This window comes from Rhinolophus sinicus, chromosome 3 (assembly GCF_057876585.1).
Source record: "Rhinolophus sinicus isolate RSI-liver-muscle chromosome 3, RSI-T2T, whole genome shotgun sequence".
Lineage (NCBI taxonomy): Eukaryota > Metazoa > Chordata > Mammalia > Chiroptera > Rhinolophidae > Rhinolophus > Rhinolophus sinicus.
Genome location: NC_142503.1, coordinates 40,722,191 through 40,748,000, shown reverse-complemented (window position 1 = coordinate 40,748,000; position 25,810 = coordinate 40,722,191). Strand labels below are relative to the sequence as shown.

The 25,810-nt window shown below is 35.6% G+C and overlaps 1 long non-coding RNA gene across 1 annotated transcript; it reads right to left on the bottom strand.

The window, feature by feature from the left end:
* Window positions 1-8,613: 8,613 nt before the first annotated feature.
* On the bottom strand, window positions 8,614-24,561 carry LOC109453382 (uncharacterized). The gene is made up of 3 exons (XR_016020541.1): window positions 24,180-24,561; window positions 19,866-19,964; window positions 8,614-9,688 (listed from the first exon to the last, which is right to left on the bottom strand). It is a non-coding gene; the product is annotated as an uncharacterized LOC109453382 (long non-coding RNA).
* Window positions 24,562-25,810: the final 1,249 nt, after the last annotated feature.

The window sequence follows — 25,810 nt, the reverse complement described above, 5'->3', positions numbered from 1 at the left end:
GGGCTCAGACCAGACCTGCAGCTATGGTAGTGATAAGAAGTGTAGAATTCTGGATGTATTTTGCAAGTAGGGCCAGTAAGGTTTGCTGAACTGTGGAGCGATGCTAAGGATGATTTCAAAGTTTCTGGTATGAGCAACTGGAAGGGTAGGGTCGTCATTAACAGGGATACGAAAAGTTGTAGTTAGAGGATTTTCTGGGGGAGGAAAAGATGAAAAACTCAGCTTAGGACATTTGAGTCTTGGATGGTAAAAGATCCATTTGGAGATAATAGGTCATTTTATGTATGAGTCTGGATTTATGGAAGAATGGTCTGGACTAAAGAAACAAATTTGGGAATTGCTGCCATATGCATGGTATTTAAAGCCATGAGTAGGGATGAGAGTATGGATAGAAAATAGAGGAGGGTCAAAGTCATGATAACATTAAAAAGTTTTGACAAATGTGAGAAATCAGCAAAGGGGACAGAAGAAGCAACCCATGAAAAAAAATGAAACGAGCATGTTATGCCATGTAAATAAAACACATCAAGGATAAGGAAACGTCAATGAAAGAAAATGTGCCTTATAGGTCTAAAAAGATAAAACCTACCATTAAAATTTAGCAACATAACAACATGAAGGTTACTGATCACTTTAGAAAGCAGTGTTTCAAAGGATTGCACCGCAATGAAAAATATCTGGGATTTGCTGGGCTTCCTAAATCTGATGATTGGGTTCTTTAATAACCCCCTAAGAATGCTAAGAGATTGTTTTTTTAAATATTGATTTTTCCTCTCCCCTGAATTACCTTGCTTTTTTGCTTCTGGAATGCCCTTTGGAGATTCACTGGACCATGTCACTTTATTCTCTACGTTGTCTTCACTACTCTATCATAATTTTCAACTCTTTATCCTTTTGTTTTCCATTTTAGGTAACTTCTTTAGCTCTATCTTCTAGTTTATTAATTAGCTCTCCAGTTTTATCTAATCTGTTGTTCAACTAATCTGCTGAATTTTTAATTTTAGTCCTCATTAATTTTCTTCAAATCTGTTTTTGTTTTCTCATGCTCCTGATTCATTTTTCATATACTTAATTATTTTAAACATATGTTTAATAATCTATATTCTATTACCTGATACTCCTGGGAGTCAGTTTCTGTTATTTATTTTTTATGTTGACTCAACCCATACTGACTTGTTTTCCTGTGTCTTTGCTAATTTGGTGTTGGGATCTCAGTTTGATGTGGAGTATCCTTTGTAACTCTATGCAGCCTAATTTGGGATGTGTTTTTCTAGTGAAGTTTTGTGTGTAACTCTGCCAGTCCCTCCAGGATTGTAGCAGATCCTCTTGGTGCCCTGCCAATATTCTCTCTGCCTTACCATTGCTGTGTATGTAGGACTTACTTTAATTTCTCAGCATCTGTATCTGTTTGCAAGAGACTTTTCTCTGACCACGCACTCTTACCCTGTGCACAGCAAGCTAGAAATGTGGCCAAATGAATGTTCCCTACCTCAACACATGACTGACAGGAAGTGATGTATAAATACCACAGCTCCCTTGTGTCTTGAGTGGTATAGTTTTGAGGTATTTTATTAGTCCCCAGCTTTCCCCCATGGGAATAAGATCTACTCACCCTCAGGAGAAACTCACTTGACAATGCAGCGTTTATCAGCTGCCTTCCTTTTCTGGCATCACTTACTCACTCGTATACTTATCTCAGAGTCTATTGCAAGGGCACCCAAACTGAGACAGTGGTGTTATGAACCCAGACGACCTTTTTTGTCTAAAAATCTAATTTTCAGAACTACTTTTTAATGTTAACTATCAGCTTCTGGTTCTCTGACATGTGAAGATGGTGTGGGATTAAATCCTGAATTTGGAGATCTAAGAGAGCTGAGAGTGTAGTTCCAGTCCAGCTCTGAAGGCCTGAGAACCAAGTCTGAGTCCCAGTCTGGAGATAGGACAAGCCAAGAGTCATGCCAGATTGAGGAGTGTAAGGAAGAGAGAAATAATTCGTTTTACTCAGCCTTTTGTTCTGTTTAGATCTTCAACGGGTAGAATAATCTGTTTTACTGGGATTACCTGTTCAAATGTTAATCTCATTCAGAAACACTCTCACAGACACACCCAAAAACAATGTTTAACCAAATATCTGGACACTTTGTGTGTGACCTAGTCAAGTTGACATATAAAATTAACTGCCATATTTCCTAATAAGGAATTGTACCCTGATTTTATTGAAACTATGAGATTATTCATAATTACTTAAAGATATTGAGTACATGTTATTTTTCAGTCTATGTGGTGATGGTTAAAATTTTGGGCACCGAGCTGTCAATGTTAAGAAACGTTCAAATTTATGGATAATTTTTTAAGACTTTACTTGAGCCAAACTGATGACCTACCCTGGGGAGCAAGATCTTAAATGCTCCAGAGAATAACAGTTTTGCCATTTCTTTTATGCATTTGAAATTCAGGAGGGAACATAAGGAAGATGTCACGCAGGTGGGAGAAAGCAAGGTGAGGATTAGAATGTAGATTATTTAAGTTTATGTGCTCTCTTGAGGGTGGCTACAGGGGGATGGCGCCTTTGAGTGGCATTACTTCTAGCATTTCAAAGGTGTGTTAACCTAGATGCACAAGAACAATAGACATGTCTGGCACCATTCACTGAAGGAGTTACATGCCCGGGGCATGACTACCTACCATGACCTGCCCAGTTAGGAATTTATGATCAGATGTCCCTGTGAGGTTACTTTCCTAGAACTCTTTTTTTTTCATCCACACAGGTATTAAACAAATTATAAAACCTTTTTCTTTGTCTTCTAATATGTGGATGAGGACTTTGTGAGCTTTCAAGCTACTCGTCATTCCTTAAATCTTTGTTCAAAAGAAGTTCTCAAACTTTGATTTGCATAGGTGTCATCTGGGGATGTTAGTAAAAATACAGATTCCAGGTACCCATCCTTAAATATTCTGATTTGGAAGAACTGGGACAGGTCTCAGGACTCTGTATTTTTAAGAAGTCTCCCCAATAATTCTGATACCAGCAGCCCATATTCACACTTTGAGAAACACTGACCTCTGTCACGGTCATTAACAAAGAATGAGAAATTTATGGCTTTACAAGCAGCTTGTGACTTAAGAGTAACTTTCAACTTTTTTCTTTTATGTTGTAAGACTTATTTTAAAAACCAAAATATAATATTTTGAACCCTTGTTCTTTTGAAATCTTACACACTGTGCTTGTCATGTAGCTGACATTCTTGAGCCTTAAGATGCAGAGCATTTAATAGGTATTCCAGTCCTATCGCCCTGATCTTGGAAACACAATTTCTTACTTTGCATCTGACCTTGTACATATCATTATACAGCCCTTCAACCTCACTTGATGCAATTTGTCATTAGCTTGAGAGAGGCTGTCAGCTCTGCTGAGTCCTAACATGTGATTGCTGCAGCTCCCACTTTTTTTCCCCTTAGCTTTTGTTCTTTCTCATTTCTAGACTTGTGCACATATTTCATTGAGACATAACAGAGAAAAATAACTTTTGGGATAATGAGCCTGAAAATTAATAATCTCCTTTAATAAGCTTTCTTTCTTGTTGGTGCTCGTTAATGAATATATCTAAACTGTGGGAAGGGGAACCAATGTGAGGGTCATAGAGGGCTTTCTAATTACTCAAATTCGGCATAGAAGATGAAAATTTAATGTCATCGCCAATAACTATTATAAGTGTGCTATCACCCATGTCTTTTACCACTAAAATATCTGTAATGAATTTATTAGACTTTTATCTTTGTTCTACCTACTTAGAAAATAGATAAGCCACCATGAACCACACACTGGTTTGTATGTTTTTACCACTTAGATACCTTCTTAGACAGAAGATATCTACTGTCATACGAAGGTGAGAAAGGCAGATTAGAAATAGAAGAGGTCTATAATAGTTTAAGACTTGAGCTAGTTCGGCTGTAAGTACCATCCATTAGACCAATGCTGACCAGTGTGGTAGCCACCAGCCAGCCACATGTGGCTAGTTAAGTTTAAATTTATTTGTTAATTTAAATAAAAAATAAATAGTCTCTCTAACCACATTTCAAGAACTTAATAGCCACAGGTGGCTAGTTGTGGCCATATTAGACCAAGCAATATAGAATATTTCCAGCAGAAAGTTCTATTAGCCAGTGATGCATTAGATTCTTCCAGCCTAGCTGAAAGTACCTGTGCAGAAAAAAAAAAGGTAAATACCTTCTGTGTAAAATGCTGACCCTATTGTTTACTTCAGTTAATCTCTTGGGTTAAGGTAATCTTGAAAAAAATTGTGTTCTAGAAATTTCTACTTTAAACAGTGTGCTAAGTGGCCCTAGGCCCGTGCCAAGTCTGATGCATTTCTGTAGTGTGAATATGTGTTTTTACCAACAATTGAGCTGATAATTGTTCTTCTGTAGAGCCTGTGGACTAATAGGTAGTAGCTGAGCTGAATACATTAGGATGATTTAATGCCTTGCAAAGTAGCCTTACTTTTTGTTTTTAAAAATTGAAGTACAAAAATAGTTATTTTGAACTATGTTTGTAAATTATTGTATCAGTATTTCCTGCTTAAGAAAATCTGAAAAACACATATGGAAATGATTTTCCACAATGAAAACAAATTGTTTGCTTCATATTAAACAAAGGAATTTATTTTTTATTTTCATTGTATTAAAAAAGAAATTCCTGAAATAGCAATATACTATAATGCAATTAGAACCCAACCTGATGATTTTTTGTTTGGGCTCTTAAATTCTATCCAAGAATATTAATTTTCTCACTGCATTATTTCCTAAACATATGGATCTACCCTCCACTGACAACTCCAAAAAACAGCTTTACAGCCCATGCCAGAAATTTCAACCTTCAAATTCTATAATTCCATCTTTTATAAACATGTCTGGTTGTGAAGATAATGAAGATTCTCACCAACATTACATACTTGGGTTTATTACTACACCTTCATACGAAAAAAGAAGCTATCATTAAAACAATACAAATATTAGTTCGTATCACTATCTCAATTCTCTCCATAATGACTTTCAATGTTTTTAACCCAAATTCAACTATCTGAAGCAATTACCTGGTATAAAGTATAGATGCTAGGTTATTAACGTTAACTGAAAACAATTTAAACTTGTATTTTACAAAATGCCATTTGCATTTCTTAAGTGTCTTTTGCATGTTATTATATGCAAAATATGCCATATAATATTATTGCGTATTATTTAGTTACATTATAGTGCATATTTATTACAATGAGTAGAAAAGAGTACCTCATAATCAGTTTATTTGAATACTGTAAACAGAATTACCTGCTAATGATAAAGTGACAAATAGTTAGGTAATTTGCATTTAAAGTTTTTTCATATTTAGAAATCTTTGGTGGAAATAATTACATAGTGTTTAAGAGTGATTTTGTGATATTTCGGGAAACTGATTGGAGATTTTGAATGGTCTCAGAACACTTTGTTATTTTTACTTATTTACAGTAATTAAATACAGGCTCCTGTTGTCTGAACATTTATTCTCCACATTTTTCAAGAATGTATTTGATTTGTATAAGGAGGATTACTGGTATATGTATTTTGTCAATGAATGAAAATGACTTCTGGTTTTAATGTGTACTTTTTTCTTATTACCTGTGAGATGATATTCTTTATATACGTTGATTTTCATTTTTATTGTTCTCATGTCTACTTCTTGCTTGTATATTTTCTCATTTTTATATTGGAATAAGTGTCTTAAATACCAACCTGTGGCAGAAAAATCAATTTCATTCTGAGACTTTTTTTTTGACATATGCATCCCTGCGAAACCATCATCACAATCATGATAATGAATATACCCATAAACCCCCCGAAGTTCCCTGTGCTCTTTGCAATTCCTCCCTTTTATGGGGTCAGCCTTTCTCAGTCTCGTTGGTAGAAAAGTGTGCCATTTTCTAGCACCTGAGTCCTTGAAGCCCTCACTCATCACTTAGTTACATATTCCTAGAGTTTTCCCATAGGGCATGTCTGTAGAATCCCTTTTGAGAAAGATTCAGTCTTTTTTGCTCATTCCAGTAGAGAAGCCAAAGCTAGATATGTATAGAAAGATGTAGATAGATATAGATATTATATATCTGTAAATGTCAGTGTACAATGAGAACACGATACATTTTAGGGTCCACCCAGAAAGGAAGAACAGCTCACTCCATTCTCTTCCTTTTTCCACACCATCCACCTGTGTCTAGTTTCACTTTCTTGATTTTTTTAATGTCCCTTTTTGTGACAGTCTTTGTGCATTCTCTTCCTCTGCATGTGATGCTCATCCTGTCCTTACTTACCTCGTTAGTTACAACTCAAGTTTTATATCTGAGCTCAAATGTCATTTCCTTAGAGAAGTCTTTCTGAACTTCTTGTTTTACTTCTTGTATCATTCGCCTATTATTAAGAGCTCTTATTACATTATAATTTTTATAGTGTATGTTATTTGATTAATGCCTCCCTCTCTCCTCTATTAGATGATAAGCCCCCTGGAGTCAGAGAATGTGCTTGCTTTTACACACCATTTCGTCCTCAGCACACAGCGTAGTGTTCAGCATGAAGTTGAGCCTTCAGTCTACAATTTGCTTTGCTTTAATAACCAATTTGACATGGTTCCATCGGTACATGCTGCTAAGCTTATTTGCGAGCCACTCTAAAGCTTGATCTGTTTATTTCACTTGCCATTGGGATTTGTTGTTTTCAGTAGAGTTATACTCATTTAACCCCACATTTTAATAATATGAAATTTTATACATTTCTAATGGCTGGGTTATAGCTGTTTCTCCCAGATTTGCTGTAGATAACAATCTAGGATAAGTGGAGTGATCTATTTACAGGCTCCTTAAAAGGAAGGAACAGAAATTTGTTCCTGTGAAGATTTCTTGGCCTGTGTATCTCAAAGATCTATCACAAGTATCTCTAGATGGAGCTATTTAACCTTCTCTCTTACAGACTAAAGCCATAAGAAATGACATCAAAGGAACATGGCTATGTTGCTTGTTTCTAGGATTCTAGGCCACCACTTTTGAAGACTGTTTAATGCTGGAGATTTCTGATCATGTGCAGGGACCTCTTTCTTCTCTTTCTCTTTTCCCTTCCCACCAAAACTAGCTATGTCAATAAATGCCATGTATGAGCCAAATAATTCTTTCTTTGGTCTGATATAAGTGAGCTCATTTACAATAACATTTTTCCTTAAATCATTATTTTTCCTGAAGGATCCGAGGTGTTTCTCTCACCAAAGTACCAAGCATTGTTATGTGGAATGGCAGCCTTAAAGAAATTTATACCAGTATACTAGCAAAAACATTAACAGCAACAACAAAAAATCCAGAAAATATGTGAAAGGTAGTGAAAAAGAAATTACGGTTATTTTTATTTTTATTTTAATGATGACAAACATGGACTTTAGTAGTAGGACAAGCAAAATTTTTTAATTAATAGTGATAATACCCTATCTATATAGTAGCTCTGAATATATTCTAAGTGCTTTTTATATATTGTCATTTAGTTCTCAAAACAAGTCTATTTTTTATATAGTTACATATGAGTTGTTAAAAGTTAAATAAAGAACATTGTCTTTAGCCCTTCCATACACCATTTAGTATATTACTTAGATGATATACTGAATCTTTACTATAGGTTAAATTTTATAGTTTACCCTCATGACCAGTTCAAATGCTTCTTCTTTTATGATGACTTACAATAATTTTTTAACTTGTCTATCTGGATGGTGAGTTCCTGAAAGGCAGAAACTGTGCCAGTCATAGTTATAGCTCTAGTGTCTGGAACTGTTCTTTTTTTAAATTATTTTTTAAATTAATTTTTTAATTACTGTTGACATACAATATTATGTTAGTTTCAGGTGTACAAAACAACATAGTGGTTAGACATTTATATACTTCACAAAGTGATAAACCCAATAAGTCTATTACCCATCTGATACTGTAAATAGTTATTACAATATTGACTCTATCCCCTATGCTGTACTTTACATCCCCATAACTATTTTTTAAAAATTTTTATTAAATTTATTAAGGTGACATTGGTTAGTAAAATTATATAAGTTTCAAGTGTACAATTCTATAATATATCATCTATATATTACATTGTGTGTTCACCCAGAGTCAGTTCTCCTTCCATCACCATATATTTGACCCACTTTGCTCTCTTATCCAATATGGTAGTGACTAGCCACATGTGATTAATTAAATTTAAATTAATTAAAATGAGATAAAATTAAAAATGCAGTTCTTTAGTTACTGTAACTAGGCACATTTCAGGTGTTCAGTAATCACTACATGTGGCTAGTAGTTACCCTGTCTGATGAACATTTCGTGAACATTTCCACGATCACAGAAGGTTTTATTGACAGCACTGTCTGGAACAATGTTTTGTCCATGAATTAATTCATGAATTGGACTGATCAATATTGAGTGCCTTTTTTTGATATAGGCATTGTGCAGACATAGGAGATAGAGTGAACAACAATGTTACAGAAAAAAAACCACGTGGCATCTCTCCTCATTGAATCCTAGCGTTTTGTGGAGAAGACAAGAATTAAGCAAGCATGAGTTAATGGGTACATGTTTATCAATTGAGTATTTCAGATTCAGCGCAGAAAGGTCCACTGTGAATGGTCTGAGTAGGGCTCACTGTCAGTCAGAGACACATTGTAGTGGAACTATTTGACCTGCCCTTTGATCTGTGGCTTAGGACAACAGGGTTTCTAAGCAATATTGGCAGCAGAGGTAGAAATATGTTGCCTTCTTCCTGGAACCATTGAAGGAATAAGAACTTAGCAGATTTTATAACTTTTAAACAATTTGTGCAATTTTGTAGCTCAGACGTGGAGGGATCTAAACCACATTTCCCATTAGAAATGGGAGGAGAGAGAAGGCGTTTAACACAGCAGGAGGACTATTACTGAGCTGCAGTAGACAGAATATAAGCAAAATTTCCGCTGGGTTCCTGTGCCCAGGTCTTGGGGGCTTTTTATTTCATTTGCTTTCATTATTTTCCTCTTGTCCTTTTAGAAAACCAGTTTAATGTATTTTCTGACATCAGAGTCAGACAGGGGATAATAAAGAAGCTTCAATGAAGGATTCTAGACCATTATGTGATGATAATATACTAATTACCTGAGAATCAGCCACAGCTCTGTTGGTAAATACAGAAGACTCACTTCTACTGTCAGCGGCACAGATAGATAATGCAGCTATAAATTTTCTGGTAATTGGTGTGATCATTAGTTTAAGTCATCCCAACTGGCTGGATTGTACTTCTTGAGCAAGTATGGAGAGGCCTTCATGCATGATTCCTGTCCCTGGTAAATCTGCACCTTCAGTGGGCTTCCTCTGTATACTGAGGAGTGAGACTGGAATTGCTGATAAAGGGAGGATGGAGATAAAACAGTGGCAGTCAGTTTTAAAGAGTGGACACATAAGGCAGTGGAACTCTCAAAATTAGAAAAGAGAAAGCTTCACTTGAAACAAGTGATGCATTTTATTTTAGATATTTCAGGATTCTAAGAAACAAAGAACAATGCCATAGTTGAGGATGAAGTAGTTGATGGTAATTTCTTGTGCCTACCAACAGTTAGAGCGTGTCAGGGTTTGATGCTGGGTTTTGCCACAACTGCATATAGCGCCTATAGAAGGAAAAAAACACAGAATTCAAATGAAAATAGAATTTCTCCTCTGTTTCAAGGCAAGATTTTATTGATTTAACTAGCTGAAAATGGCATTTGCTTGGAAATAATTTCTAAATGAATTAATGGCTTCCACATTTGGTGAGGCAGAGTGAGCTGGATTTTATCCTTCTAGGTCATGTACATGTATAATTATTTCTAATTTTTATGCATTTATTTTAAATTTTATATTGTACTTATGGGACATTATGTAAAGGCAACAAAATAAACACATGGCAAAATACACATTAATAGAGAGCATAATTTTTTCATCAGATTCACAAATTGCATCTGATTTAAATTTCTATGTATTATCTGATGATATCCTTAGTACTTTAAAAACAGTGTTACAGAGAAAAGCTGTATTTATGTCTTCTTTACTCTTTCATTTCCTAGCAAATAGCACTTTTTATATCTTCAATGCGTTATTTGATAAGAGGGGCTTGCACATAGTAGTATGGAACTTGACCGATACCATATTTCAGTAACTAAGGATGGAAATTATAAAACGTAATTCATAATGCAAGAATTCAAAGTCATATGAGAAAAAGATATTGTCTTTGTTTGATGGTTAACTAACTGTAGTGAAATGAATGGCTATTTTAACTCTGACTTTTTTTTTTTTAATGGCCAAAACATAGCAGAATGGAAATCTAGAGCTTGTTGAGGACATTTGATGTTGCTTGATACTGTTTGGCCTCCAAGTGTCCACACTCTTTCCTATTTAAGATAATTTTCTAATTGTATTTGGCAGAGTCTTAGACCTGTAGGGGGCAGACACATGGTCTATGCTTTATCAGTTGGATGTCTCTGCTCAGGACTTAGAAACAGTACAGAATTAAAGGAACCATTTAGAATTCATGCACAGTATCGTGGAGTAAATCACTTGCAGTGGTAGCAGTGGCCTACATACGTAATATCTTAACGCAAGAGTTCCTATGGTAGTATCTAGGCTGCCTGTCCTCATTTGATTCCTACTAGATTTGTAAGCCTTATTTTGTAAGCTTCTCCATAGATTGTGTAAGCTAGACCATAGTTTACTAATAATTATTTTTTACTGTTTCAAATAGCCGGAGTCACTGTCTGTTGCTTATAGTTGAGAATCCTGCCTAATGTAACCTCATACTCTAGAACTTTTACTTATTATTGTTATTATTATTATTTTTTTTCCCTGGAGAATGAAACCCGATGCTAGTATCTCATGGAGATCCTATTTCTTCGGAAACCTTCTTTCTGATAAATATGCTCATTGTGAGAATGGCTCTAAAGAGCCATTTTTCTCACCTGCTCTTGGAGGAAAGTTAGAAGATCCGGAGGCATTGGGTAGAAGAAAATGGCCTATGTATCTGACTCACGACTTCCGATCCTCTGGCCTGCCCGTCATGGCTACCAAGTAACAATCTGGGCCTTCCTCTCTTCCTCTCTCCTTCTAGACTAAAGCTCTCAGATAGCAAATGGTATAGAACTGTTTCCCATTCTCTCAAAGCCCTGATATCACAGGGAGAGGGAGAAAGGTAGTAGGGAGAAAGTAGTTTGCTGAACTTAAATCACTGGGAAGAAGAGAGGAGGAGCATGCTTCTAGTGATTGCAACACCAAAATAAAATGATCATATGAGTGTTTTAGTATTTTTTTGTGTTAATATGAAAATACGATAACACTGACATTATATTTTAATAATGTCTATAATTAGTACTTTAAAAATCAGTGACATATAATATCTAATATATATCAAATGTAAGAAGGCATCGATGAATTAAAAAATAAGAGAAAAAATTTAAAAATTATAAATATAAAATTATTTACATATTTACTAGCAGATGGGTTATAAACATTATTAGCAAAATAAATTTTGAAAATAAAAGTATTATTCCAAAGATGACTAGACACTACAATTATTAAAGTAAAAATCAATTATTAAAAAAGTGGACTGCATTAGTGAAATAATGATTCCAATATAGTCGAATATATGATTTGATATATAAAGCTGGGCTATATTATTTTATAACGGAATCTATTATTTGAACTTTTGAAAAAGTGTGATCTTAAACAACAAAGTGCATCAGTAGTATCATTATTTACTCATGAATATAATTTCTTGTAAGTTTTTCCAGCTGCTTAAACAGCCCTTTATGACTCTATACTAGTGGGGCAATGAGGAAGAGAGTTACAAACTAATGCTAAATATTTTCCTCTGACATTTTTATTTTCAAATAATCTTATCTCTTGTTTGATGATTTTAAGATTCTTTTTAAACAGCTTTTTTTTTTCTGGAACCACAAACTTTTTATTGGAGTCAAGTTGTAATTTTGTTTCATAAGAAGTGTTTACACTTTGTACTGTATTTTTGCTTTGTTTTCTCCAGATATAAATAGATTCTCATGTGATTTTACCCATGGCAGTTTCAATACGGTCATGTTCATATTCTACTTGTTCAGAAATTTTTGAACTGGAGTAAGAATTATTCTTGCATTAGAAGCTTTGCTCTGTGGGTTATTTTCTACCCTCCTGTCTACCCTCCTTGAAGATGAGGGAGGTTACAGAAGAATAGTTTTAAAAAGTGTAACTGTTCATTTGAATTTTTGTGAAGCATATAACTCTCTGGATATATCTCAGGATGTAAATGGTTTCTTCAGATATTTTTTAAAAGGACGAAATAATGGCATCATACCAAGTATGATATTTTAGTAGATAAAAATTTCATGGTATACCAGAATAACAAAAATTTGCACGATGGTCACAAAGCACCACCAGTTGGGAAGATCATCAGACCACGGAAAGGGGAGGTAGCATAGAGGGTCATAGAATCATATACCCATAAGGACTTCCAACCTACTTATATATTCCCAGGACACTAGGCTTAACCTACAGAATGAGTCAAACCACCTACCCTGATCATGCAGAAAAATATGGCAGTGGGAAGGTGTTTGAAGATGGAAAGCACATGGTAAAGGTTTGCATTTCAAAATCATCAAAGGAAGTATAAAAAGAAACAATTACCATACTACTCAGTGATCTAGCGTTTATGCCCAGCATATAACATTTATGACTAAGGATCAACCAGCATTTCCAAAAGCCTTCTTGTTAGCCAAGTTTGGCACAATTGTGGAGTGTGTGTGTGTGTGTGTGTGTGTGTGTGTGTGTGTGTGTGTTTGTGTGTGTATGTATGTGTGTGTGTAAAACAATAGGATAATTTTTTTTAACTTAGAGAAAAATTTATTGAGATGCCTTGAGCCTCATACTATAGAATTAGAACTAGACTCTTACCACTGTGCGTGTTGGAGGGTAAGGATGAGATATATCCTGGAAATTGAAGCACTAACTGAATCAGTGCTATTCAGAGTTGTATTATCTCAGTTCTCATGTAGATATATTTCTAGAATCATGCCATATTTTTCTATTCTTTTCCAATCTTTTGAAACACTTATATGTCTGCAGTTATAGCTTATTCCACTTTTTGTTCATACAATGTATTTGCTAACTTCCAAGATTGTAATGATGTTTATACTTCCCTAAGTCATGTCAAATCATTTTTATCAACAGACAGTTGTCTATTGATTGACCCTTTTTTACCCTGACCATTGCTTGGAAGTGAGTGGATCTGCTGTTAAACTTAGATTTTGATATCCAGGGTGATAATGCACTTTGGAACTTTTGCAGTCTCTTAAGCCATTTACACTTTCTTGTCTTTGTCAGCCATTGTGGATTAAATATTCATCAGAAAACAAAGTAATGGCAGGAAGTGAGGCTACTGTACTGTTAGCAAGTGCATTAGTGAGCATTGGTTCAGTTGAGAAGAGCAAACCATGACGCCTCCATGTTTAATGGCAGAGAGCATTTGTCTGTGTTTGCTCTACTGTACTGCTTCAGTGGCTATGAGAAAGATATTTATATATATATATATATATATATATATATATATATATATATATATGCTTTATTACTAATCTTGCAATGGATTTGCATATTTAAATATAAAAATATTTGAGACAAATCACATTTTGATAAGTCAGCACTGTATAGGGAGATGCTCCAAGAGGAACATATGCATTTAAAGCATGCCAAACGTGACTTGTAAATGCCACCCTGTAGAGTGCTCAGATAAATGTTTAATTTCTTTATAAAGAATTATTGAAACCCAAGATCCTGTATTAAAGGAGCATTATTACTGTTCTGGCTCTAGTTTGAATTCCCTTTTTCTGCCTTGCTCAATATCTAATGGCCATTTTTTTTTTTCCTGGCCCAGGCTACTTCAAGGCAGGAATGTGGTCCTTCAAAAAATATTTTCTGATCACCTCTTATGTGTCAGATAGTGTTCTAGGCTTTACATATTATTGCATCTGAAAGAAGGGATATTTTCCAGATTAAGTGTACTTTGTGAACAGATTTCTATGTTTAGAGGGGACCTGGGAACCATTATACTTCCTGGGCAGATACTCTCCCTGACAAAGCTCAGGATTTGACTGTTTAACCCATTAAAGAGTAGTCTACCCTCCAGCAAAAGATGATGCTTCATACTGCTTAGTAAGTACTTAGATCAAAGACAGCAGATCTTTTTAAAGATATTATATTCTCAACATGGAATACAGCGAACTGAACCCACATAGCTGTAAAATGTCCCCCAGAACGCCTAAAATCTGACAAACAAAAGAACACTTGTTACTCCTTAGCAATCTGTTAAGACATAAAAAAAAAAGGCTTGCCAAATGAAAAGCAGCATATGCACACACAACACGTCAAAACTGTTAGAAACCTATGCTTTGCTTTACGGACGCAGCTTCCAGACCAGTCTTGTGCTTGTGTTATTTTGTTCGTGGTTTCACTAAGTGTTATAGCAGACAGAACATCTTTAAATAGCAAGATCTCGTAAAGAAAATTAACAAGTTTTTCAGGTCATGATATAACATAAGGTTTTGAAATAGCACCTTTAAAGAAAAAGTATTAAATCTAGGTTTTACATTAATCTTCTGGGCATTTTAAAGGAACACCATATTCATGATATTAGTATAGTATCTAATGGAAACTCAATTTCAGAGACAGGCATTGTAAGGTATCATTACATGAGCTCCCCAAAATGGCTCTTTTAATTTTTTTTTCTATTTGAATTTGCCTGTGAGTATTCTATTTGGTTATATTGCCTGCGAGAGGGGACTTCAAGGAGAAATATAAATGAAAATATCTTATGAAAAATATGTTTGCTTATATTTTTAGAATGAGAGAGGACTCAAGCATGTTCACTTGAAGGCTACTGCATTTGTATATTTAAATTTGCATTTCGTTCAATTTTAAGATATTTCTCACTCTGGGGTACCCAGTAATGAATATCATGAGTCCCTGATTCCTTCCTTTCAAAATAATCATTGTAAATTATGTTATGTAATTTATTCAGTATTTTTTTATTCAGTTAGTGAATTATCAGCATATTGTATGCCTTTTGGTAATTTCACTGCTCATAAATACCTCTATCCAGGAAGCAGTGGGAAAATGGAAAGTTGGAAAACAAAATTCTTTTACTCTTTTTTTGTTCTCATTGTTGATAAACTTGACGAGAAATTTGGAAAAGGTGCTAATTGGCCTCTGACCATCGATCTTGTCCATGGGAATAGAAGCATGACTTTCTTTGAAAACGGGACCAATGCAGAAGAAGGCAGAGCACGAAGAAGCAAGGCAGGTGAGTACCATCTGTCATCAGCACCAGGCTTACTTGTTGGGTGTGTATTTTGATTGCTTATGCCGTTTGACTTGGGAGGCATTCCTCAGCATCTGTTTCTACACCGAAAAATCTTCATCTACTGGCTGTGCTTGAAAAATATTTTTAAAGAGTTTTATTTCATAACCAGAAATAAGGCTAAAATGTCTTGGGAATAGTAATGATGATATAAATGCAGTCCAAAGTGCAGATTACCAGAATTCTTTCCTTGGGATTGATATTGAAAAAAGCTTGTTATAGGAATGGAAAGAAAGTAAAAGGATGTGGGTATCTTAAGGAATGAGGAAGGAATAGTGTGCAAATCTGGAAGGTGAATAGGGCACAGAAAAGAGAGACCAGGGGCAAAGAACTATTTTCACAATCTGTTTAGGGCCAGTCCCACCCATCAACTTAGGTGATCTAGAAAGAAAAGGACTTCCCTTAGAATTCTGATGTCATAAATGTGTGCCATTTATTTTCAGCATGAATTCTAAGGATGTCTTTGATATTTTGATTTTTCTTAAGTTTTTAAAATTTACCTTCCTAGTTTGAAAAGAAATAAAAACTTATTTTAAGAAGTGTCATCTCTGTGAAAGCTCCTACCAATGATCAGAACTGCTTGTTTCTCCCATTATAGTCTCCTCAGACATTATTTGCATATATTCCACTTAGCAATGCAGAGATTGGAGGCAGACTTGAATGATGGGTGAAAACATGTACGTTAGAAACAGAATTAGTTTTCATTACTAACTTTGTCATCTATAAGTTCTGTGGCTTTGGACATATGTCTCAACTTATCTCTCCCTCAGTTTTCTTGTCTGTAAATTAGTGATAAAAATACCATGTCATGAGGTTAAGGGGATTAAATGAGACCGTATCTGCAAAGCACTTTGCACCAAGCCTGTCATATTTTAAGTACTTAGTAAATGACGAGGAACCCTTTGGGTGATGAAGGTGATGGTGGTCATGATGAGTTATAAGTGTTTTCACCCAGCAAGTGTAAAATCCTCAAATTAAGGGACAGTGTGTTAGCTATTTTTATGTGCTTTGAAAAGAGGATCAAAATTGCACATAGTACAAATATGTTTAGTTAGGTACGTAGAAAACTTTAGAATATTAAATTAATTGGAATTTTTTTTAAGTTGATAAAAAATTATAATAACAGAATATTAGTGAATAAATGTAGTTGGATTGAAATATAATAAAGTGTGAGCAAATAGAGATTCTTTGGAAACCTGTTTTCTTGATTAGATAACAAAGATTGAAGTTGGCAATTTAATTGACCTGAAGCAGTATTTTTTTTTCTAATTTATTGGGGTGACAATTGTTAGTAAAATTATATAGATTTCAGGTGTACAATTCTGTATTACATCATCTATAAATCCCATTGTGTTTTCACCACCCAGAGTCAGTTCTCCTTCCATCACCATATATTTGATCCCTCTTACCCTCATCTCCCACTGAAGCAGTATTTTTTAAGGTGTTTAAAAATAGTTTTTATGAAGTAGATTAAAATTTTCTTTTCTGTTTTCCTTTTATACACTGTTTGTGTCAGCAAACTTTTTCTTTTTTACCCCATTTCATTCAGTAGACATTAAGGAGTCCAGTGATAAAAATTGAAAGAGATTTGATACACTTGAATATGAGTGGAAATTAAAGGAATTGAATGTTTCCTTTGGAATGTTTGTTTGAAATAACAGAAGATTATGGAGAAAAAGTCATATCAATCTTCAAATAGATATAGAATGTTGGTATGTGTATTTCCATCAGGATTGTTTTGACTGCAGGTAGTAGTAAATCTGACCGAAGCAAAGTTAAGGAAAAACAAAACAGGAACTTTTTAGTTTATATAATTGAAAACTTCAGGGAAGTAGCTCTACCTTCATACTTGGCTGGATATTTCAGGACCCAGTTACTCTTTCTTTCCGCACTTCCTTTTTCACATTGGTCCCATTTCTGGAGAGGCTCTTGCTTCCCATGGGCAAGATCGTGGCCAGAGGAACTATGGCGCCATGTCTACTGAAACGGTGAATATTTCTCTTGCTCAACAATTCAGAGCTAAAGCCCTGGCCTGAATTGGGTTTTGTGCTCACTCCTGAATGAATAAGCTGAATTCATTAATGAATGACTATATTACTCCTATATAGTCATGGGAGTAATATGAGTTCATGGTTAAATTCTAGGCCCATCCCTGGAGATAGTAGTGATCAGCACCCCCAGATCCAACTGTACTGAGACTTGAAGAGGGGTGATTCTTCAGAGAAAAACCTGGGTGCTGTGTTATGAAGAAAAGAGAGAGAGTCGAGAACTACTATAACATGGAAGTGGAGCCCCTGTATTGTGTACTGCTCCTTAGGACAAAACTGGCATCAATTGGAAGAAATAATTATAAGGCATGTTTTAGTTCAGCAGAAAGAAGAACTAAAAATTTAGTTTGGATGAGATAAAGAGTTAATCGGTTATGTACCAGATGCTTTATACAATGTGTTTAATCCCCACAGTATTAGCTCCATTAACATGTGAAAAACTCAAAGGTTTAAAAAAGTTTACTTACTTGCCTGAGTTATTTAATAAAATGTAAGACCTTGCCCGATGTCATACTCCCCTTTAGCTGGCAGAGCCTAGATTCAAATTTGGATCTATTTATTCCTAAACCCATTTTTACCATGTGTCCTGTCTAGAAAGGAGACAAAAAACACAAGCCTGCTTTCTAGCAATTCCTGAGAGTATTAGGAAGTTCATTGTTTCTTATTTACTTGGTATTTCTGTTGATGTTCGAATGTAGTTCATAAATTGGAGGGATAGTACTACAGGGAAATTAGTAAGTGCAGACTATTAAGGCAGAAGTAGAAATCAGAATTGAATCCATAATTCAGTAAAACATACAGAAAGCATTGATAATGCATTTTACAGTTTTGGAAGATAATGGCAATTGTTTCTGTAGGATTCAGTAACCAAAATTATTACCTTATATCTCCTCTACTCTTCACTGACTTAGCATGGCCATATTCCTCTTTTCTCTGAACTTTAAAGTGAACCCATTTAAAATTAACGTGTGGATTCAAAACCATTTTTCTTTATTGAAGGGATGTGGGAAATAACTCGTGTTGAATTTCAACCTTGCTATGAATTTGCTGCATCTATTTCTAGCCAAAGATTTTATAACAATTCAAAAGGAAAGCACATTGTTGAAAAGCTTTTACTACTTAACATATTGATGAGTTAATTGTAATATGATTTCCCTAGGAAGGTTAATTGGCTTTCTTTCCCACAAACAATAAGATGTGAATATAAAAAGGAAAAGGACTATTGGCACTCAACTATAGGCTGTAAGCGCTGACACATGTGAAGTTGTGGTTTCATGAGAATAGATTATTTTTTTCCTTTATGCAAACGTTGATGTACAATTATGTTAGAGATAACCTTTTGAGAGCTTTGAGGAAATACAAGAAAAAGGAGGTACCCTGGCATGGATGGAGGAGATGGTGAGAGAGATCTTGGAGGGTTGTCTCCTGCTCAGCAGATGTGTGCTTTGTTTGGAGTCTGTTATAGGGGTAATTATTTTACTTATATCTGATCCTCAACAAATGAATTGTTGCTGCATTGGAAATCTTACAGGATATTTATAAGAGTTTATAGCTTGCTGTGGAAAGTTAAAAACTTATGAGATCTTGGTTGAATCTTTAAGAACAGCTGACAACTTTTACCTGGTCTTAGGTCCGACTGTGGACAACAAAGAGGAATGACACATTTCTTATTTTTATTTTGGTGAGGTCAGCTATTTAAAAACAGAAAGACACACGTATCTTATAAGGAATCAGGAGGAGTATGGCCTGCGTGGGGATGATCTACAGTAAAGGAACTAAGGGATACCGCAGGGGATAGCAGCAGGAGAACAGGATCTGTATGTAGTTTGTGTTCTGCTCTGAGACTGCATGACCTTGGGCAATGCATTTCATTTCCACATCTGTAAAATGGAGATATAAAGTAACTAAGTTTTGGAGTTGGTGCAAGAATTAAAAGACATAACACATATGAGCACCCAGTAGATAGATAATAGAGGTACAATAAGTTTTTACTCCAACTTGATTAAGAGAAATAGAAAGACTCACAGAATAGTGTAGAGGATACTTGAAAAAAACGTTTAATATGTATGTTTGATCATTGTTTTGTTAATCCTGAATGTAACTATTATATGTAAAATAGCACATGCTTAAGTAATGGAAGACCTGGGTTCTAGTAAGAATAGCTAATAACTAGCTGTGTAGGTAAGTCAGTTACCATCTCTGTACAAGGAGATTGTTGGGATACATTAAAGATCCCTTCTAGATCTTACTTTTAATTTTTAAATTATTTTCAGATGACCCTTTAAAATATGAAATTTTATTTTTTAAACCCACATACACAATATTTTATCCATTCACATTTATTTCAAAATATTTGATAAGTACCTCACTTTGTGCAAGACTCTGCCCTCGCCTCAGGGTGTCTGGCGGTAACAGTCCTCGTCCTCAAGAATCTCACAGGGAAGATAGGTCTGAGTAGAAGTCCTAAAACAGTAAACAGTGACAATGTAGTTCTTCAGAGAAAAGTCACTTTATCCACATAAGAGGAAAAGGGGACCATGTACACATTTACTCATTTGCTCAGTCTATACTTTTTTTCAGTTTCTATTGAATGTCAAGAATTATGCTAAGTGCTAAGGACAAGAGTGAGCGAGCTGTTATTCCTGCCTTCTAGGAACTTCTGGTCTAGATACAGAATGGCTCCACAAAGGTGAGTAAAGGATTCTCCACTGAGGAAAGATGGGAAGTGAATTCCCAACATAGAAGCAGGAGCAAGGCAACCATGGAAGAGTATAGTAATATGACACTTCGGGGTAATTGCAAGTTGTTTGGTTTGGCAGGTGTGTGGTGCAAATAGTGGGGAGGCAAGCACTGAGGCTGGAAGGAGATGCAAGGAAGAGATAGTGAAAGGCCTTCCTAAGGAGTTTGGGTTTATCCTGAAATGAGGGGAACTACTAATGCATTTTAAGCAGGGGACTGAATCAATATATAAAATTGTAGGAAAACTTATAGGAATAAATTGGAGGATAGATGGCAGAGAGTTATGATGGAAAGTAAATAGACAAGTCATGAGGCAGTCACAGGATCTTAGGTGTGATGTACTGAGGCCTGAACCAAGGCGAGGGTGTTGGGAATGAAGAGGATGAATGGGGAGGAATGGAGAGATACTGAACAAGCAGCAATGACAGAATGATGCTGGGAACACTGGCCATAAGAGATGAGGGAGAGATAAGATTTAATATCTTCCAACTTTCTGACTTGGGTGATGGACAATGCGAAGTAGGATAGGGTATATAGGAGAAGGTAAGTTTAGGTTTAAAAATAAAATTCCATGAAGTACTCAGCGTTTTTCAGAGGAGTTGGATTTAACTGCAGAATCGAGAAATCTGGGCTGAAGAAAAATGCTTTGGGATTTGAAGTCATGCAGCTAGATGAGCTTTTGGGGAACTCCAACATTTAAGGAGTGGGGTAAAGAACACATGCTCCCGAAGAATTCTCAGAAAGAACTCCTGGGGGAGTGGGGGGAATTCAGCAGGGATTTGGATCACAGAAACCATGAAAAGAGAGAGTTTCTAGAAGGGAGAATGGGCTAATAAATATTTATGAGAAATAATGTAATATTGGAATTTAACAATTTAGGAGTATTTTGATATTGATAAGAAGGGCCGTCTTACTGAAGTTGTCATGATGGAAAAAATGTTATAACATATTGAAGAAAAATAGCTTATTAAATAAAAAAATCCAGCCAGAGTAAGTTATTACTTTAAAAAGTCTGGTTCCTGTGCAGTATTCTGATTGGGATGATTAGATAGAATATAAAGAGGACCACAGACCTGGAGATTAGACTTGACTTTTAGCGTGTTTGTATAGTTTTCCTGGTTCTTTACTATATCTCTTTAAGATGGAGATATTCAAACCTTCATTTTATTTTTGGGGGTTAATGCTATTCAATCTACTCAATGAACACTTACCAGGTAACACTTTAAAGGCTGCTACAAGTCCTCTGTAGTGCTTGTGCATTTTACAATAAATTAAGAAGACTTATGGTCAAATAGTGTTGTAAATAGTTATTGAAATGTGTGACCTGAGTAAGGGGTAAGGGTTTTGTGTCTTTATAGAATCTATTCTATTCTAGGCACATTTTGTGTAAGAGTAACAGAGCAGCTTACTTTTATGGGGATTTAACAGGGTGCATTTAAAGCTATCATAGTCCAGCCCCCAAATTTGGCAGACCTTCTACAGTAAACTATGACCTAGTTCACATTTATCTATCAATATGTCTTGAACTTTTTCTGCTCTTTCCTGTGGAATGAATTGTGGAAATGAATAAGCTGTAACATTTCCCTGTGAGTTTGGCTTTAACTAAATGTGTTTGTTGATTTCCAACTCAGAAGAACCAGCTATTTGGGTGCAATACTCTCTGAACAGTTTTTGAAAACTGGGTGATAACCACTGTGAGGGAAGTCTATGACCTTCTAATGTAGGAGGTCAGACCAGCAGGAAGCATGTAAATATGAACACCATGCTGAGATTCCAGCTCACCTGACTTACCTGGAGTTTTCTTTAGTCTGTTCCCAGTCTGCTTCTTGCTTGTGGGTATTTGTTTTCCCTGAACATTATATTTTTCTATTGTAATAGTTTTAACAATGCCCTATGGCAGAAGTATCGCTACTCTTGGCTGGGCACAGTTCCTTTCTCCCAGAAGGAAAAATTATAATGACAGCACTTGCCTCACATTCATTTGTCGTCTGGAATCTCTCTTCCCACATTTGGAAGGGCAAATCCATTCTGATGTGTCTGCCAGTGCTCATATGGTGAAGCAGTTTCATTACATCTAGATAAGAAGGCGACTCTTGCTGGATACCTTTTAAAAGCGAGATCCTGTTCACTTTGGAATTTTACCACAATTCTTATCTTTATAAGCAAGGCACTCAAGTATAAAAGAACTGTGATTTATATTCAGCTTATTACAGTCATCAAATTGCTGAAGCTGATTCAAAAGGTAGCAGTTAAGGGTCCTATGTGAAGGCTGTGAAAATAACATGCATCTACTTAAATGTTGTGTCCTTTTGAAATTTGAATTATAACTTAGCAAAGTAGACTTGGAGAGACTTAGCATATGCATTCGCAACCAAATCCCACAGGATTAGAAAAATTGATAGATTTGCTTTGCTCTGACCAATTCAATTCATTCAGTGAATTTCTTCTTTTAACTTAATAATATGAAGCACTGTGGAGAGCTACAAAACAATGGAGGTACTGGCCTCTGTCCTTAAAGAAGTAGGATCTTTTTTTTTTTTTTTTTTTTTTTTTTTTTTTACAGACTCTCATATATTACTGAAGGAGTCTTCAAGAATGTGCAGGCAAAGAAGAATTGTGAGGAAAGAGAGGTAATCATGGTGTTTGGGGATTGTCAAAATATACGTTCCTAATGCTGGGTGGCTTAAGTGGAACTGGTCATTAGCAAAAGTGGGATACATCTCCAGAAAGTCTCAGAAACCTTTTGTCCATGTAGTCTGTGAAGATGTAACAAGGATTAAGATAGAAATCTCTGAGGTGGGCTGTGAGTATCATAGTGAGAGCAAGTAATGGGTCACGTCATCCTATTTTTTAAAATAGGATTTTTTAATGATGAAAGAAACTACTCTGTATGATACCATAAGGATGGACACGTGTCATCATACATTTATCAAAACCCAGACAATGTACACCACTGAGGCTGAAGCCTAATACAAGCTACAGACTTTGGTGATGATGATGCTTCAGTGTAGGTTCATTGATTAACTAACAAATGTACCACCCTGGTGAAGGAGGTCAATGGTGAGGCAGATTGTGTGGTGAGGGGCAGGAGGTGTATTGGAAAGCTCGGTATCTTCCACTCAGTTGTGCTGTGAAACTAAAATTGCTCTAAAAAAATCAAACTTATTAAATTAAAAGATAACACAAAATGAAAAAAAATAATAATGATTATAGCAGTACCTTAAATATTTCATTACATACCATTCTATGGTTGACATGAGTTTCTCAGAGTAAATATTTAAAACACATATATACAGCAGTTCCAGGTATAGTGTGCCTCGTTTGTTTCATGAGGCTCCTTTTCTTCATCTCCAGTAACACTTATTCTACTCCTTGGCATCCCAGGTCCTATAGTTTGGTGTCTCAATCAAGACTCCATTTCCTAAGGATGTCATTCACTCGATAAACACTTATTGACTAAGGAACAATCAAGGATCAATTATAATAAGTGATAATTGTCCTCAGGGGCTTACAGTATACTGAGAAAAAACAAAGACAATAGAATAGCATAAGATAATAATAATAACATTGTTTTGTTCTGTGTTATATACCCATAGCCCATAAGCTAGAACAGTGTCTAGCTTAGAGCAGTACTCATAAATTGCATTGAATAGATAACAGCAAAAAATGAATCAGATTCACTCCATACCCTCAAGAGACTTAAAGAATAATGGGGAACAAAAATATTTAACGATTATAGGGCAATAAAAGCAATTATAAAAGTAGCTAGAAAATACCTTTCAAGTCAGGAAAAAGGCACATCTCACTATTTGATGGGAACCAGAGGAGGCTGAGGCTTGAAAGATGAGCTGGGTTGGCTGCCCTTATTTGATTGATTTTTAAGTATTGTTTGTTTAAAAACTAAGCTCCCGCTATCAAGGCTGTGTGCTGTTCACTCACCTTAGATTTGTATTGTCCTGTGTGCTGTTTGGAGAGAGGAAAATGAGTATTTGGAGGTGATCATAATTTATTCCAAGGAGTATGATTAGTAGCATCTCAATCCTATCGAAGAGACCAAGTTTGAAAACGAAAACATTTGAAGACTGCTCTCTCAGACTCACCCTGAGAGTGTTGGTAACCAAGCAGTCTCTATGGCAGCACTCACTCTGCCTGCACATTTCCCTGGGGTCAGTGGCTTCCTCTGAGCATCCACAGGGCCTCCTGAGAAGAGACCCGGTGTGCTCTCTGCAGCTTGCACAGACTTTAGCAGTGCAGGAAGTGTGTCTTCAAGCAGGAAGAGAGTCAGAGTCTTTGAGTGGGTGTGAGTGTAAATATTTTTCTTGGATCAGTTCCTCTAGCTATCACTAGCTAGCCTTTGGGAAATGCTTGAAGAGTGGCATTCCATGTCAGAGATCAACTTGTTGACTGTGGCTGAAAATGCCTCAGCCACTCTGCAGACATCGGCAGGAATCCAGACTCTAAACAGGGACTGACAAAGCACAGTTGTCCTCTCTTTAACCTTTGGTGTCTTGCATAAGTTTTGTCCCCTTTCTATGACTGGCTAAATGAAAACCTTTAAGATTATTCTCTTAATATTCCATGCAACAAATCATCTGAAGACCAACAGTTAGAAAACACTTGTTATGTCCAGGCTCTGCTAATAATTGTCTTTACAGCCGTAAAAGCTTTTCACTAAAGCATCCCAGTTCTTCAAATTAATAACAATAAGCCAGAGGCTTGAGAATCAAAAAGCTTTTGACAAATTGGGGAAACGGACCAAAACAGACATAACATTTATAATTGTAAGTTGAGAGACAATAAGTTGTGATGGGTAGAGCAATAAAAAGGGAGTCAGAAATTTGATATCTAGTTTTTAATTGAACATTAACTGGTTCTGTGACCTTGATAAATCAATTAACCTCCAGGTCCCTTGGTTTGTATATTAATAAAATGAGAGGTTTTGTGTAGGCCTGCGCTGTCCAAAAGAAGTTTCTGTGATGATGAAAATATTCTATATTGTCCAATATGGAAGCCCATAGGCATGTGTGTCTATTAGTACAAATGAAGGACTAAGGTTTTAATTTATCCAGTAGTTATAGTGGATATTTACACTATTCGGTTGCCCATGATCTGAAATTTCCTGATTATATATATCAGTCTTAAGGGGAGGCAGAGCTCATCTCTCACTATGACCTTTAAAAGCTCCAGATATACTTGCCTTCTAACTTTGCTTACAGTTAGAGGGTGGGCACATAGCCTCAGCTCAACCAATAAGATGCAATCATTCTCAGCTTTGAAATAGAAGCTTATTATGCAAAGAAACAGAAACAAGGTAGAGTATAATCTAGAGTAGTGGCAGCTACATCAGATTTTCAGGGCAAGGATAGTAGCTCTGGTCGGGGATCTGTTGTTCAGAGTTGGTGATGGAGCAAACTCTGGAGTCCTTTGTTCACCATTGCTTCACAATAACTTTAGGCAAATGACTTAGTTTCTCCAATCCTCAAGATAAAATTCTATAAAAATAGTTAAAGTGATACCTACTCTCTGTGGAAATATAAGTAAATAAGCTTGGTAAAGAGAATAAAATATTT